General features: G+C 42.6%; 1 long non-coding RNA gene across 1 annotated transcript in view; it reads left to right on the plus strand.

Annotated features, from left to right (window-relative positions):
• The window catches only part of LOC110484836 (uncharacterized), a 93,225-nt gene extending 77,267 nt beyond the window's left edge, over positions 1 to 15,958 (plus strand). Inside the window, exon 2 of the long non-coding RNA XR_013340500.1 lies at positions 11,466 to 15,958. This is a non-coding gene — a long non-coding RNA (uncharacterized LOC110484836). The remainder of the gene's footprint in view (positions 1 to 11,465) is intronic.
• Positions 15,959 to 16,220: the final 262 nt, after the last annotated feature.

Below are 16,220 nucleotides of genomic sequence, written 5' to 3' on the forward strand. Positions count from 1 at the left end.
CACAAGTAGGCAGTCTGTGATGTTTTCTGTTCCAGCAAAGGATGTATTTCTTGGCCTAGATTTTTCTAAGATGTCAGATGACAGGAATGGGCCTACTGAGCCCAATCCAAGGTGCTTAGTGTTCTCTGGGGAAAAAAAATCTTAACTGCTTACCCAGTTTTCAGATGGGATAGGGTTAATTTTCATCTTACTACAGTGCTGTGTTTTGAATTCAGGATGAGAATAATGTTGATAAGACACTGATGTTTTGATTGTTGTTAAGCAGAACTTGCCCTGAGTCAAGGCCTTCTGTTTCCCATGCTCTGCAGTGAGGAAGTGCAGAAGGAGCATGACCTGAGCTGGCCCAAGGCAGATTCCATGCCACATGCCCAGTATGCAAACGGGAGGAGCTGGCCAGGAGGCACAGGTCACTGCTTGGGGACAGGCTGGACATGGCCAGTAGGTGATGAGCAGCTGTGCACTGCACCACTGACTTCTCCTGGCTTTTGTTCCTCTCTCCTTTTCAGTGCAGTTATTGCTAGATTTCCTTTTTTAGATTCTTTTGTTTGATTCTCCTGCCCTTAGAGTTAGTGATGGGACTGAGCCAGCAGCTGTGTGGCACTCAGCTGCCAGCTGGGGTGAAACCACCCCACTGCTTGAGCTGCTTCCTGAGCAGGAGCCCTGAGCAGCAGACCCTGCCTGCTGTGTCACACTGGTGACCTGAGCTCGTGGTCCAGCCCAGAGTCCAGTTTGTCTGTGCTGGTTGTGACTCAGGTCTCAGCCAAGGCCAGGAGCAGACTGCAGGGCTGGAGAACCCCCTGGAGAACTCCAACCCTTGCCCCACAGAAGGATGAGCCACCTGTCCTCATGCAGACGTCAAAGTGAAATTCAAATCCTTCATTAAAAAGGAAAACCCTTCAGAATCCTAAATGAACAAGTGAATACCTAAATTCCATAAGATCCCTTGAATTTACAACTGCAGAAGGGCTCCATAAGATCCCTTAGGATCTTATGGAGCCCTTCTGCAGCTGTAAATTCAAGGATTTCTTATAGCCTGTGGTGTCAGTGATATGTGGCTTAAGTAGATTATGACACAGTCAACTTTGACTGCAAATTTCTTCATGCCAAGATGGAATCTGCATGTGACATGAGGTTTTCTAGGCCTGGACACCCACAGGCTGGCCCAAGTTGCACAGCAATCCCAACTACAGGTTCACATCAGAGATCTTAATTATTGTACCCAAACATCACGCAAGTAATCTGCATTTTGAAGAGCCTCAACATGGGTATTTACATAATTTATGTTGTACAAAGTCCACTGATGTGTATTTGCATAACAGACCACAGCAGTGCCAACAGATCCATTGCAGCACAGTGTCAGCTCTCATGAATTTCCAGTGGGTTTTTCTCTTTATTGGAGCTGCTGTGACAGGAAGTGGCAGTAAAGAAAATATATATAACTGATACATCTCAGAGCAGGCTGAGGGCCTGTCAGAGCTCCTTTGGCTGGCTGAAAACACACAGAGGTCAAGCCACCTGCTCAATCACCTGAGAAGTGTTCTGTGTATGTTCATGCCAGTTGTGTGCATGGAAGCAGAAAGATGGTCCTTCATGTTCATCAAAGCCCACTAAATTCCCTGATCTGGGGTCCCCACTGCTCTCCACATGCTTCCAGCCACACCCTGACACTTGCACGCTCTCCAGCTTCCTTGTCCTTAAAAACAAGCACTTTTTCTCACCACCACCCACCCTAAGGCCCTTGGCATGATCCCCTGGATCCATGCACAGGTGCCTGCAGAACGACCTTGGGCTTTGTCACTGGTGTCACCTGGGCAGTCAAGCTTGAGCACATCAGTGCAGAGAGAAGCCAGACCTTTGGGTTCCAGTGCAGGATTTATCACTCTCAAAATGATGTTTTTAAGCATTCTGATGATGGACATAATGCCTCAGCAGGGGTTAGCCCATGAGGGCTAATGGCAGTAATGTTTTTCCTTTTGGCCAAGTGAGAGAACCCTGGCCAAGGTAAAGTTAAGCAGTGTTGTTGCCCAAAAAAGGGGATGATTTGTAGCCCTCAGTCTGTTATGTACCAGTGTTGGCAGACTTGTTCAAATCAGTCTGGTGCTTTTGCTGTAGGTGACTCCATGAAAATTGGAGGGAGCAGTTCACATGCTTACAAAAACAGAGCAGGGAAAGGGATCATTGCCAGCTCCAAACAAGAATTTCCTTCCTTTAATTTGTCCCACAGCCTGAACACTGACAGAACATAGCCTTATGCATACGCTAATGGATGGGGCTTCATTTTGTAAGACTTTCTATGAGAAAAGTTGATTTTTTTGCATTGGTTGTATATCTCCTTTCCATTTGTGTTGATTTGGGTATTCATCATCCTGCTGACTGTGATAAGAGTTCATCAGTTTCACTGCATGCTACTAATGAGATAATCCTTTTAACCCTTTGGTGTTTTCACATGAAACATGTTCTTGCTGCTGCAGCTCCTCAGCAGAGGGATGGCTCTAATCATCCTCCCTGTCAATAACTGTCAGCTGTGATGGAGCTGGGGCTTGGCTGGCTGGATAAACCAGCAATGTGAAATAGAGGATGTGCAGTGCTGAGGAGTTGCCAGTCTACAGCAGGAGAAAAGACTTACTAAAGCTTCCCATACCAGAGCTGAAGCAAGCCTAATGCCATGATGTTCTTCTATACTATTCCTGATGTTCAGGCTAAAATTATTAATCCAGGATAATATCTTGCCACAGTTTCTTCTGATTTTAGTTCTGAGTGAAATTAAATACTGGAAAGATTCAATACAAAAAAATTCCTACTGATTGATACAAGGACTAGAAGTATTGTTTGGCATTACAACTAATCCTTTTTATTATCTAGGTTAAAAGCAATCAGATGCTATGTAGATTGAGGTGATTTCAATGTTTATTCTGTAATTAAACATCTATTATTATTATTATTATTATCTCCTATTTGAACCTCCTTAAGAGATCTTTAGTATAAGGTTCTGTGGTTCGGTGGCTGCTCAAGAAATGGCAGAAATACAGAAAGCCTTTTAAACCCTCCCTGTTGCCATTGAGATCTGGTGACTCCAGAATCTTAAAGCAAGAATTGTATCTGCCCAAGTTTTAAGGGAGCAATGGGAATAACTGGAGGAATTTAACTGTCTTTTAATGAATGAGGAATGATGAGAGCAGCCTGCTTGCAGGGTGAAAAGACCCTTTCAGATATCTTTTAGAGATGCTTGTGATCATTTTCCTGTGGCTGCCATGCTGGAGTTGCTGTGAGTTGTGGCCATTCACTCCAGGTTTGGCCGAGCCTCCTGCAGTGCCTGTGTTGAATTCTCCCTGCCTCTCTTTAAAGGCTGCTGAGCTGAAAGGGCTCTGCCCTGATCCCAGCCCTTTGGTGGCAGGGAAGTTCTGCAGGGGCTGATTTTCTCCTGCTCACTCCTTGCAGATATGAGATCTGCTTATGCTAAATGTGAGAGGATGAGCAGAGAGCAGTGCATGCTCCTGCCCCTCGCTGCCCTCCCCTTGGGGAGGCATGAACACATCTCCTGCAGGGGCACAGAGCAGTCCCTATTGTCACTTCTCTTTTGGCTGACACCCTGTTAGTTAAGTGATTAGTCATTTCCAGTGTATTCTGGGCCAGTCTGCTTCCATGGTAGACCCAGGCAGTGAAAGCAGAGCCTGCTTCAGGCTGAGATGCCCTCCCTGCACAATTCCTCTGACTGGACAGTGCCCAAGAGACCTGGGTGCAAGCACCCCATGTAGATCACTCACAGGAAGGGTCTGAGCCCTGGTATCATCTGTCACTGCTGCCCCAGCTGGCAGATTCCTCTCTGCTCTCCTGCCCTCGCTGTGAGCCCCAGGCCTGTGCTGGCAAGGTCTGCAGACCTGCAGAGCATCCTCCCCCTCCAGCACAGCTCCCAGGGCTGCCAGCTGCACAAAGACAAACCATGGAGGGCTTTTGGAGATGGAGAAGGATCCAGAGAATCCTTCTATCCCTGGGGCTGGGCAGAGAATCCTTCTGTCCCTGGGCTCCCTAGAGTGGGAGCATTGAGAATCTCACTGGTGCGTGAACACAGCTCTGGTAGTAGCCTGGCACAAGGAAGCCTGAAATTCCTTGAGGATTGGCCTTGCTGTACACTCTCCAGCTATGTGGTTGTCTTCTCATGGCATGAAGAAACTCTAAATGCTGCTTAGGTAGACCTCTGAGGGTTTTCAGAACTACTTTTCAGTTCTAGACCTGAGGGCTAAGAGATGTGCCTAACTTAAGCAGGTGGGTAATAGTATTTATCCTGGTGCTCTGAGTTCTGTTTAAAGTTAAGCAAAGTTTAAGGGAACTTCCAATCCTGGTTGCAAGTTAAACTTACACTACTGAAGTATAAGATCATATCGAGGCCTGTTAAAAAATGGAGTTCTCTATGTTTAGAGCAGCAGAACTAAATTAAAATCCTCATTACCAATGTCAATTGCAAATACAATTAGCAGGTTATAAAAAGGTTGGATATTCATAAAATGTAAATTTTGAAGCCAGAAAAGGTGCAGTTTTTCCTTAAGGGAAAGAGTGCCAATAACACATGCTCCTTTTCTTCACGAGAAATTAAGGAGTGTCTGGGGGAGAGGAGTGGGGATGGCTTTAAATATTTTTGTACTCCCGTCCAAAATAAGTTTATAGTTTCCCCACATACAATTTAATTAAGCCTTCAATTTGACCTTTGTATTGAGCAATAAAAGTTAACTGGGAAAGATGTGGGTAGAAGGAGAGCACAAACAAAGCATGCCCCACGTCAGCCGGTGTGAGAACTGTTTCTGTAACCAAAACTAATGAGATCATCAGGACAAAAGCAAGAGCCAAAGCATTTTCAATTATTACTAATATTTTTCTTCCTCAAGCAAGTTTATATTTTTCTTAATTACAGCTTTGAGCTGTGGCGTGATATTTAGCAGATGCCTTCAGCACTTGGCGTGCTGATCACTTGCACACTCCAGACTGGCAGGGGCACCTAATCTTTGAAGTCTGGAGCTCACATTCATCTCCAACCATAAAGGTCAGCCCTGCATTCCTTGCGTCCCCCCAAACTGCCATTAAGTTTAACAGGAGCTGGAGCATGTGAGGCATGCGGGATCAGGATCGCTCTCAGTCTTCCTGATATTGCCAGTGAGGCATGTACACAATTTCCAAACTTAGCTAATTAATTGCACCATATAGGGAAGGCAGAAGGCTGTTACAGGGCTTTTGAGTTGTTTCTTTTATTACAAGAAAGTTACAACAAATGTTCCACAGATTTACTGGGAACATCATGTTTTACAGATACATCCATGCTGTGTTTCAGGATATCATGTCAGCTGTGCTATACTACGTACGAGGTATCTGGCAAACTAAACAAGCATAAACATGCAACCACAAACATGTGCCTAGGACTAGACTAAAAGCAGATGTTGCCAGGAAATGTAAAATATGTTTGGCATGTTTTAAGCTTATACTTTCAGCTTGCCTGCATTTGAGTAAGTCCCATATTAATATAAACAAAATGACAAACACTTTTCTTGCAAATGACTGATTGATTAATGGACGTACTGCTGAATCACACGAGGTTTGTTAGGTTGGATTACTTCTTCCCAAGGAAAAGATGGATTGTTCCTGCTTGACATTTACCATGGCAGGAGCAGTTCTATGTGCAGGTTTACTTTTAAACCCAGAACTAATACAGTTGTATTGTGGCTCCTGAAAATCCTGCAGGGTTTGCTATGGCCACTGTATATCAGAAGGCAAACACATAGAGTGACAGGTTTCCTTAGAGCAGGACAGCTGAGATAACGTCCTGCTCTCTGTGCACGTGTATATTGCACTCAGATGTGAATGGACTAAAAGATTGCTTGGGAGAAGGGGAAGGAGCTGCCATTTCATGTAAGTGTGGCTTCTAGGCACCTGACATCTCAAATTGTCTCATGACTGTTCCTGCATTTTCTTTATTGCATTTGAATTAGCTCCTGAAAGTTCCAGCCAATGTTATTGCTTTTGGATAGTGGGTATGGCTCTCCGACAGAAGAAATTGCATCCAGAATGTGCAAAATGTGCAGGAAATAAAGTAGTTCTCTCACTGGTTCACAGGGAATGGCAATCTGCCAAAGATCACACAGAGCTTAATATAGAATTAAAACCTGGACACAGATAATCCTGGTCCCAATTTATGATTATCCCCTCACTCATTCTTTAAAAATAGAGAAAGTTCTTAAAAAGAGAAGTGGCAATATCTCAGAATCTAACTGGGACACATCAGCTTACCCCCATAATCTTGTTCCACAGGTTGTCTGGAAAGGCTGGCCTGAAGCTAATGCCACTCAGGAATTCAGTGGGGAGAGTTGTCTATGTACTCAAAACTCCCGGAGTTCTTTCTTTTTCTGATTAAAGATCATTTTTTTCCCTCCTAACACCAGGTTTCCATTTAAAGGTATGTGGGGAAAAGGCTTCTCTGGACACCACGTTCTCAGGCTGAAATAGAAAATGGTGGAACAGCACATAACAGAGCTGTTCATTGCTCCCTTCTCCTGGCTCCACAAAGCATACATTACACCCACCTTTCACTGACTGGTATTATACAGACCAAAATAACAGACTACAGAATTTGGAGAATTGCATCACGAGTTATCATACTTTAGGAGTTCTCACATTCCCACTTCCACAGCATTCCTGTTTCCATTTGTCTGCTGCAGCTGTAACTGGAAATAATTACTGCTGGTCTTAATGTCAAGATAATGGATTATTTGGAAATTGTTGGTACATTTTATGGCGACAGCATTGTTTTGCAATTTCAGAGCTTCTTCCTTTGAATATGTAAAAGTAATTTCAGCTTTTGCTACCCGAGGTGATAAAAAGCTAATAATAACACTGCAGCATCTACTGTAATTTAAGAGCCTGTTCCACCAAGTTGCACCTAGCTTTAATTTCTTATGAAGCTGTCAGCCAAACCCAAGCCTGTGATCGAAGGGAAATTTATCAAGCAACTGAGATCCAAGGTGGGGAGTAACTGCAGATGCTGACCAGTTCACTTCAGACCTGTATTATCAGTGTCATTACACCCATGATGAGGCGTTCAAGACCAAGGCATTAATTTGCTATCACAGATGCTGACAGTCTGTCTTTTCAAAGCACAGTGTTTGCAGGAAAATCTAGAAAGAAATGGACAAGAAAAGAGTCTAGAAATGGTCTGACTTGATGTATTTAATGTGGGGAAAGCAGAAATAAACAATCTCTGCTTCTTTTGTCTCCCCAAGTAGCTGGGTTGAAAGTTCTCTCTAGCAGCTCCAGGTTAAAACTGATGGAAACGTGTCCAGAATCCCCATGGTGGATTGATGAGCATGGATTCTCTGCTGCCAGTGCCCCACTCCATTAGCAACCAGGCTGCTGTAATTAACATTTATAGGACTGGTCTGGCAAATCTCTCTGGTTTGTTTTTTTCCCCCTCCCCTCACAGGGGCTGTACCCCTGTCTGGTGAGAGGATCTGCAGCCTTAGAGGCACTCAGGCTGTTGGGTAGTCACGAGTGCAGTGCCTGACAAGCAGAGGTCATCATTTACCATCACAGAAAAAGGACCGAGCTCAAATGAGATCAGGAGAAGGACAAAAATGGAAGGAAGTTTCTGTTAAGTAGCTGAACTTGTTCATCCCTTGGCAGGACAGTAGGAAAAATGAACAGATTAAAGCAGATGCTGCTGATACCCTGACTAGAGAGCAATAGCATGCAAGAACACAGTAAATAGTTATATCTTTGATAATCCCTAGCAGTAGCAAACTGAAAATTATTTGGCCTAGGAACGGGGAGCTGACAGCTTGGGTATCAATATGATTTGAACTTCTGTCTGATGACTGGGTAATAACCTAAAAATATTGTAATGGCACTGTTTTACCCCAGAATTTTTACTGCCTCCAATTCAGGTGTACTTCGGCATGCGGCTCACTGAAAGCATTTGAAGGCATAATCAGCCCTCACTGTAGGGGAGGTTTCCTGTTCCTAAATTAGATGTCAGTGCAGTTTTGGTTCTCCTGTCATCCTAAACTGGTCTCTCTGAGGAATAGTATTGATCCATAGAGGTATTTATGAGTAGCTCGGTGCCATCGGAGCAGCACGTGCGTTACTGAGCAGCAATCTGTGGTTACAGCTCAGAGGTGAAGATAATCCTGAACACTCTCAACAGTGAGGTCAAGTCATTTCATTCTGTGCTTTGTTTATACTGTCAAGATGTGAGTTTAGCAGCAGTTAACACAGATGAGGGTTCAGCTAAGGAAGTGGACTCAATCCCCTGGACTAACTGAGCTGTAATCACGGGGCCTGGAGGAACTCTGAGCCATCTTCAGTGACCCCAGCAGACCCTGTCCTGGGCAGGAGTCCCGAAAGGCTGCTCAGAAAGGCTGCTTTGGCAGGCAGCTGCCTTCACTAAGCACCCTTTTTTGGCAGGATTGGAATATCCTCCCTGAGAGCTGGCTGAGGGAACAGCACAGCGGCTGCTGCAGTGGCTGCATCACCACCATGGTGCAGTGACAATAAACAGCACAGAGCAATATTCACATGCCAGGCTCCAAAGGCCATCCCATTGTCAGGCTGAGGTGAGCTGGAGCCTCCAGAGAGTTCAGCCACTCCATTTGTGGAACAGAGAGGGGGACTGATGGTGGGAGTTTCTAGCAATGAAGAAAGCTTCTAATGGGCAACCATAAAGCCTTTAAAATTCAGAAGGTAAATAAGAGAACAAACCAAAGCTGTGGGGTTTGGTGGGTTGGTTTTATGAAGTCATACTCCGGGGGCTGCATTCATGGGTGCTGAACATCTGGGGTTTGCTCTGTTGAGACTGAAGTTTCATTTCTGTGCTAGTCTTCACACTAACACTTTTTTCTTTCCTAGCATGATCAGTACTTTTTTTCCTTTTGAATGTCAGTAGTAGACTGAACATAACCATCTCTGACTCAGAGGAAAAGATTTAAGAGGGAAAAACTCATTTAACTCAGAGTCTCTCAGCCAAAATCGTGGAGTGAGTAAGCAACAGAAACTCTGAGGAAACTGGAATAAAATGGGAAGTCCTTATACTGCTGAAATTTTGCCTTAAAAACCAAATAGAGGATTGAAAAATATTTTGAACTGAATTGAAAGTTAAGCTATTTTTATTTATTTTTAAGAAAGAGGAAAACAGATCATTATAAATAAAATGCCAATTTTGCACAATTAGATCCCAAATTAGAACTGGCCATGAATAGCATCGGAAGATCCTTTGCTGTGAATACAGAGAGAGAATTCAGAATGGAGTCCTTCCCTGGAAAGGATAAAGCCAGAATTTTCTAATGTATTATTTAACGCTTGTTATGTAGTGCATTAAGCAGTGACTGAGAGGAAAGCTTTTAAAAACCAACAGTCTCTCTGATAGCATTAAATCTTACCCTAGATTTTTGTTAAAGTCAATAGTAAGAAAATAAACGAATTAATACATTTCAGTCTGCCCGATTTATAGACGCCAATCAAGTTACAATGCTGGACATGGCCAGCTGAAAGAAGGGAATAGATTTACCTGAGTGAGGTCTTAATTTAATCAGCTGGCCCCAGAGAGCTGAAGTCAGCAGGCTGGGATGATATAAGAGGCAGCAGAGAAATAGTGCCTCTACTGCAGTTGCAAAGGAGAGTGACAGTGATGGAAAGGACTCGAGGCAGTGTCAGAACACACCTATTTCCATGATTTATTCTTAATTTACTTTAATGACAGTCTGAAGGTTGTCCATTTTTCTTTAAATGTCCTCAGAATACTGATATTTTCTCAATATTTGAGCATGCTTTTTCTCCCCCTCCTTTCTGTGAGCTCCACTGCAAGTCAGAATCACAGAGGAGCTCTGCCTGCACTTTGCCATAAGGAATTTCAGGCACAATGTCAGAATACCCTTTTCCCAAAGTATGCCTTGCCAGCTGCTGTCCCTTCACTGCAGTCCCTCTTGAATCAGGTGTAGGAATCACACATTCCTCTGGGATTAATGTTGATATTATAGTAAAATGGAGGAATTCATTGCTTTTCTTTTACAGTTTATTCTGGCAAAAGAACAATGTGTGCTTTCCCAATACAATAGCTCATTTTTAGTATCAAGTGAATTTATTGATGGTTGTTCAGAACTACTGACATGCAGACAATGATCTCAGATTGCATTTACATTTCTGGAATACTTTCCATCTTTCCAGTTTCTGCCAGGAACTTGCTTCTGTGATTCAGAGTTTTCATTTTAAGATTGGACTGCTGTTTCATCTGCATTACAAATCCATGCCTTTTGCTTTCTTTTGTATGTGCTCTGCATTCATTAGTATCACAAATCCTTTAAACTTGGACCTGAACATTTATTGTTAATTATAAATTCTTCCAGGTAGGCATTTCTTCTTTCTGAGCACTCAGGTATGCTTTTACAGATTGATCATCATCCCTTCAGCAGATGAAATAGTCTTTTTGTTTGTTTGTTTGTTTTTTCTCCACAATGCCAATGAGAGGGTTTAAGGGCAATATGGTATCTGTAGTATTTGCAAATAGCTTGGAAACGTCTTCATAACCAAAGATTTATTATTTTCTCCCTATATAAAAAAAAAAATCAATGTTTTTGCAATAAAGGGCTACTCCTACTTTCTTCTGAATCCAATTCTTTATATGAAAATACATGGCATTGCCTCAAAATGCATCTGGAGGGAGAAGCCTTCCAGTGCTTAAAGGAGACTTACAAAAAGGGGAGTGACCCTTTACACAGGCAGGCAGTGAAAAGGATGAGGAGTAGTGATTTTAAATGAAAAGAGGAGAGATTTAGGTTAGATACTAGGAAGAAGTTCTGTACTCAGAGGTTGGTGAGGCCCTGGCACAGGGTACCCAGAGAAGCTGTGGATGCCCCATCCCTGGAAGTGTCCCAGGCCAGGTTGGATGGGCCTCGGAGGAACCTGGGGTAGTGCAAGGTGTCCCTGCCCATGGCAGGGGGGTGAACAAGGTGATCTTTAAAGTCCCTTCCAGCCCAAACCCTTCTGGGATTCTGTTAAGTCAATATCCAATCTCCTGCAGCAGCCCCCAGCCTGGAGGGTGTCCCCCTGTGACGTGTTCCAGAAGCACTCAATCCGAGCTCCAGGCTGTAAAGCATGAGCTGGTTCCCAGCCCAGGTGATACTGAAGGTACTTTCTGTGAGAGCAGATCAGGTTCTGAGCCAGCCACTGCAATGCAGAATACCTGTTACTCTGCTCAGGCTGTGTCTGTGAGAAGCCACCAGACAGGCAGAGAAGACTTATTGAGCAAAACAGCGAGTGCTGAGATCAGAGCAGCCACACTGAGCCCAACTAAAACATGAGTGCAAGTGCCCCATCGTTCCCCATCCATGTTTCAGTTATTCAGAGTGTACACCACGTTCCAGCAATATCGAAATATGTTCAAGCACTATTTAAAAGATGTGTGATTAATCTCATGTTTACTTTCATGTTTTCAGATATACTCAAAGACAAGAAAACCCATCCGGAAAACAGAAATGAACCAAAACCAACCATGAAGAAGATTGACACCACAACCACAAGCACTGTCAAGTCATCCTCCAAACACAGTGTAACTGGCAATGGGAGCAGCCCAGCCCCGAGTCCCTCCCTTGCTGTTCTGGCAGCACTAGCAGTTCTGTGGCACTGTCCCCTGTAGCTCATTGCCCTGCAGATGCTGTGCTAGTGCTCCTCTTCACTGTCATTGACACCTGCAGCCTTACCCGACTGGAAACAAATGGAAATGGCTCTCTAGTTGATGTGATAGGATAAATAAAAGTGAAATGCTGGAGTTGGCAGATACTAATTGTCATCACTTTCAATGTCTGAAGATAGCTTTTGGCAAAGCCCACCCAAGGTACAGCAAGGATGATCACAAGGGTCTGCATAGCTCAAGTTATGGGGTAGAAATAACTGAAAACACAGAAATTGTGTATGTGTGTGTTACTGTTTCTATCAATTTCGTTTGCTAGAATCTGACTGGCTGTTCTTTATTTGTTTAATTTTTCTGGTAAGTTATATGAATGGTCAGTCTTCAAATTCAAGGCAATCCACACTTTGTTTTTTTAAGTGAACAGCTAACAAGCTGTGCTACAGTTCACAGAATGATAGAATGTTATGGGGTTGGGATGGACCTTAAAGATTATCGAGTCCCAGCCCCACTGCCATGGGCAGGGACACCTCCCACCAGCCCAGGTACCAGGTTGCTCCCATGTAGGGTGAAGTGCTCTCTACCAGCTTGATGAAATTCCTGAGAGGTCAAGAAGATCAAAGCATGTTTGAAACTTCTTTTCACTCTTATTGTTTAGATTGTAGGAAGCAACATAAAAACATATGGTGTGTCTAATATATCAGTATAGTTGCCTTAACTGTGGAAAAAAATAGAACCACTTTGTTTACTGAGAGACATAGATAGTGAATTTCCCTGCCCCACAAAATGTCATTACCAGATGCTTAAGCATATGCTCGAGGATTATTGGATGAATGTCCAGCAAAGGGAAACATAAATAAACATAATAATGTTTTATCCACTTGAATGCAGCTCTGTACAGGAAAAAAAAAAAAAAAAGAAAGAAAAAAAAAGATAATTCAGTTCAAAATTACTTTGCCTATGAGATGTTACATAGAAACCAACTTAAGTTTTCCATAAAGGTCCCAGAGATATAAATTATTGGGAACTCCCATTAGACACTTAATTAGATTTTGTGCATTATGGATCTCTGAAATCAACTGTTTCATAAACTGTGTATTATTTAATTACATTTAATGTTTAAAATTTTGTATCACGTTAGATGTAAATGTAAAACATTCTGAAATCTAGAACGTTCTCTGTTATGCTTCATCTTGATTGCTACCCTAGAAAATGTCAAATGTGCATTATATTACAAGGCTATTTTTTTTAAGTCAATGATACATTGATGCATTTTAACTTTTTGAATGAAAAAGTACTATAATAACTTCTAATGGGTTAAGAGTTAATGTGTGTTTTCCAACAACTGTTTACAGTGCCATTGAATATATGTATACAAACACAACTGTATGAATACAGTGATTAATATGTTAAATATATGAAACATTAGAATTGTTATATTTACTACATTTCGTAACTATTACAACTGTTTAATGGCCATTTTCATGTTGTAGACTATTCTTATGTACAGTTTTGTAAGATTTAATGTAAAACACTTGCCTTTGGTTTTTGTAAAACATCTCTTTGATACTTGGCATTACCCAGTCACTGGGATTACTGAAAAGAAGAGCCCTGTGTCTCACTAACCAGCTTTGGGCATTTTGTTGGCAACTTTGACTATAGAAGCTTGACTCAAAGAAGGTGCCATGGGCCAGGATTACTGCTGGGTGTCACCACACAGGAGGTGACAATAGTACAGAACAAGCAGACAATAAAGTGAACAAAGGCTCACTACACTTGCATGTTTCCAGATAGCATCAGTGAACATGTCTAATTATGTTTGCAAAGGTGGGGCTTGAGTTTCATTTCCAGTTTTGGTTCCTAGATCATATTTATGACATAAAGGTATGATCAGAGCCGTGGATGCACCCAGCTGCAAAGGCAGCATCTCTGAAGTGGCAGCAGCTAAATTTTCTAAAAGATAATTCAATTGTAATATTGAAACAAGAAAATAAAATGGAGAAGATACTTACATTAACATCAAGTATTTTATGTTTTAACTTTTTCACAGCAATAAGGATATTAATATCCCTAAAGAGTGCTTCCCAGTCCAATCAGTGAAAATCAGTTTTCCCACAAGTATTTAAATGGCTCTCCTGTGTTTGCCAGGGTTTGTGAGCTGCACCAATCTATGGAAGCATAATTTAAAATGCTGCTTCTTGCATTCATTTTTGGTGCCATTTGGAAAAGTGCTGTTTTACCTGCAGAGATGTGCAGGTCCCACCATTTGTGCACTGGAAGGACTCTGTAATGCCTGGCACTCTCAGAGAATCCTGCACTGTGATGGCTGAGTCAGACAGGAGCTCTGTGCACAAACAGAAGTGTACCCTGGGTGCTCACACTCACCACCTGCCCCACCAAGTACTCTGGCTCACTGGAGCAATTCCTGTCTGATGCTTGCAGCCTGACTGCTGATTTAGTGTTCTCATGCTTACAGTGCTCAGTCATCATTCAGGAAATGTCCCTCAGGATTCCTGCGGATAAGGTGTCAGGGCTGGGCTCCAATCCTGCCAGATGTCAGCTGTGCAGTTTGGAGTTTTCAGATTTTTCTCACCTGCAGAGAGGGAACTTGATCAGCCAGAGCCAGGTGTGTCTCTGAGGTCTGTTCTGGAAAAGATTTTAGTGGCGATCTCACCAGCCGTGTGTTCAGCTGCAGCAGAGGAAGCTGCAGAAATCCCACAAGAGGCAAGTATGCAATAATTCACCCAGGGAGTTAATTGTTGTGGCTAAATGGCATAATTTTGCTGAACAGAAACCTCTGAAAAATCAAGGGTTTGGAATGGGGATTGGTTGGCGAATATTTGTATTCATCTCTCAAGCTAAACAAGACAATCCTTTCAAAGTTTCTGTAACAAAACACAAGTTCAAATCGTGGGGTGAGGTAGAATAAACTCATTTCATTGGACTCAACCAATATTTTAATAGACACAACTTGCTGCAGAATGAGGGAAGAGGGCTCTACATCAATTAATACATTTCATGCAAAAACACTTCTACACTGTAAGAAGAGTACTGGTCAAACCAGCATGAAATATGTTCACTATGAACATCAAAAATTGTGCCTTTTTAAAGGGCAATGCAGTTTATTTTTAGTGGTGGTTTATGATATTTTTTTCCCTCAGGATCAATTGCATTTACATAATGTTTTCCATCAAACAAACTATCTATGCCAGCAAGGTAAAACCAATTGGCTGTGTCAGATAAAGCAAGCATTCATTTTCAAATTAATAATACACCTGCTTTATGAAGTTGTAGTTTGTTTCCCAGGACACTGTAATTACAAAGGTCTAAATTCAAAATACTTTTGAACTTGTCTATGTAATCTCAGTGTAAAATAAGGTATCAGTCTAAGAACATTGCTGTAGCCATGCCTGACAGTTACGAATTGTATTTAACCAATGCTTTCTGATTGTTTATTGTTTTGCTATGATTTTCTTTTAATATTTTGCTGTGCCCACATTTGTAAATGCCAGCATTGGGAAGTAACTGCTGTCACACATGTATGAGTAAAATCAATGTACAATTTTCTGTTGGGAGTGTTGCAGGCTTTTTACCAAATCAGACAAAGCTGCCGTGGGCACAGTGTCAGTTCTTAGTGTTCCAGTGCTCTTCAGGCTCTGTGTTCCTGTAAGAGGCTCAGGTCTGCGTGTCCCCAGTCCCCTTCCTGGCTGTGAAAGTGCCAGGGCAGGATGAGCAGGGGTGGCAGAGGCGTGGGTGGCTGCAGGGTGCCAGGGCACGGCAGCCTCCAGCTGGCTGCTCTGAGCCCCGAGCCCAGTGTTCTCAGCTAATTTCAAGCAGCTTTTACACCTCTCCAAATCATCTCTTGGAGACTGGCCAGGCAAAGAGCAGCAGAGAATCAAGAGACTGCACTTTCAGACAACTTCACAGCCACCTGCTAGGAATTGGACTTTTTTTTGCAGTTTAGATGCTTTACACAGTCTGGCCTCTCGCACTTTTTTCTGGCTTGCACATTGCCAGTGCTGTGCCCTCTCTTCTAGTGCAGCTTCGTTATTGCATAAGGAACTGTGATTCTGATCTCTCAGTAATGAACCTTTTGAGGTAAAAATGTCTGTCAGAGCTTGATAAGGGCACACAAATAGTACTGTCCAGCTGTGTTGACTTCAGAGGCTCTGTGTGTGGGTATCTGGCTGTGAGATTCACATCTCTCTGATCTCTTAAATCAGATCTGTGTTTAAAATTGCCCTGTTGCCTTTTGATACCAAGACTGCAACATACAGAGAAAATTAAAATTTGATGCTCCTATCCTGTATGAGTCTTCTTCATGTTATCCTAATGGACGTTGTGTACAGACCTGATTTTAATATTAGTCAAGCCTTTTTGCCCATATTTACTGAGATTTTCAGTATTGCACATTATTAGGTTTAAGCAAGGTCGACTCAAGTGAAAGGAGCTGAAACACACATAGAAGAGAGATACTGAGTAGGACAAAAAATCCAGAAAGTTCCTACATTCCTGAATGGAACTCTTCACATTAAACAGAATTTACAGTCAAAATTTCCTAGCT

This window comes from Lonchura striata, chromosome 10 (assembly GCF_046129695.1).
Source record: "Lonchura striata isolate bLonStr1 chromosome 10, bLonStr1.mat, whole genome shotgun sequence".
NCBI lineage: Eukaryota > Metazoa > Chordata > Aves > Passeriformes > Estrildidae > Lonchura > Lonchura striata.